Here is a 1644-nt window from a genome sequence, read left to right as displayed (position 1 = left end):
AACCACGGGGCCGGGCAGAGAAAACTCTCCACACGGGAAATTTTTTCAGAGACGTTGGATTCATTAAAATGAACAAATACACGCTGGGAAAACTCGCAGTGGGTGTTGTTGTCCTGGCCCTGTCAGCCTCTGATGTGGCGCATCTCAGCTGCATCAAGTAATGTATGAGTAGCAGGTCGGAACAGGAAGTCAACGGATCTTAGTTTCAAAATAAAACGCTTCATTTCTATAATTGTATTTATTTATTTTTTATTTATTTATTTATTCAGTAGAACCACTATGTCCCCACTATGTCAAAGTTCTTAACCAAGTTAAGAACTTGGAAGTTTTGAAAATTGATAGTTGGCATAAAATATAAAATGAGCTTGTGAATATGTTTGAAACATAATATAGCAGATTTATTTTTCAATGAAAAGAAAAGGAGAATGTTCGCCATCACCAGAGCAATAGATTAAGAATTTAGATTTCTTTAAAAATGCAAATGTAAAACGTAAATCTCCCTAGCTCTGTTGAACTTTGATAAATAACCAGTGATGGCATAGTTACTTCGAAAAAAGAAAAAAAAAACTTTAATCGGATTACTGATTACTCCTTGGAAAAGTAACTTAGTTAGATTACCGATTACTTGATTTGGAAAGTATCTAAGTTACATTAAAAGTAACTTTTTTAGTGAATCATTTAAATATCAAATCAGATCTTACAATCAGTTACTCAGAACCCAAGCAGACTTTTCGTGGAATACCTTTTATTTTAACTTGAGCAAAAATATATTGATGTAGTACTGCTCTCACTTGAATACTTTATTTATTTATTTATTTACTTTTTTGGGGGGGGCAATCTGCCCACCTCTGACACCATCACTGTCGGCACTGTGGACTAGTAAACAACAAATGTAATTGTATTCCTGTTCCGTGGGTTGGTCTTTTACTGTCAAACCTCGGACCGGAAGTCGTGTGTGTCGCTTATTGCTGCCGCCTCGACGGATCTGTGCGCATCTGATCGAGCTGGAATAGCGAATTGGGAACATTTGGGCCCTCTCTCCGCCGCTGCACCGTAAGCCTCCGTGTTTCCGTCTCTGCAGCGGTCGCGCTGGCGTCGCGGCGACCGGGCGAAGCGTTCCGTCGGCGGCTGTTATGACAGCGACGGGATGACAGCGGTCCAGTCGGAGCCGTGTTTGTTTTGTGTGGCGAAATGAGGCAGGGGGTGGAGAGTCGCCACAGAGACGCTGGGCTCCGGCCAAACATCGCCGCATTTTAGCACCACTTCTTCCTCTCCTCCCTTGCATGCAAGGGCTTCTGCACTGAGCTGCGTCGCTGATCGACCCTCTCGTTTTTTTCTTTCTTTCTTTTTAAAGACATCTATCTTTGCAAGGTGCATGGTGGAAAATGCAGCTTGTTTGAGGACACCCCCCTCCACCACCACCACCACCACCACCACCTCTCTCCCTCTCCTCCACATATCCATCGCTGCCATGACAGGCAGAGGTCTCCTCCGGAGCTCGGCTCGGTCGCTGGGAGAGCAGGCAGATTGACTCGGGTCGGTGGGGCCTCGCATCCGCGGATGTCATTCTGTCTGTGGATCCTGTAAACACCGTCCGCGCAAATACACGGCGAACGTCGCTCGGGAGCTGGGGGGGTGGGGAGA

This window comes from Xiphophorus maculatus, chromosome 11 (genome assembly GCF_002775205.1).
Source record: "Xiphophorus maculatus strain JP 163 A chromosome 11, X_maculatus-5.0-male, whole genome shotgun sequence".
NCBI classification, from domain to species: domain Eukaryota; kingdom Metazoa; phylum Chordata; class Actinopteri; order Cyprinodontiformes; family Poeciliidae; genus Xiphophorus; species Xiphophorus maculatus.
This window is presented reverse-complemented; position numbering follows the sequence as displayed.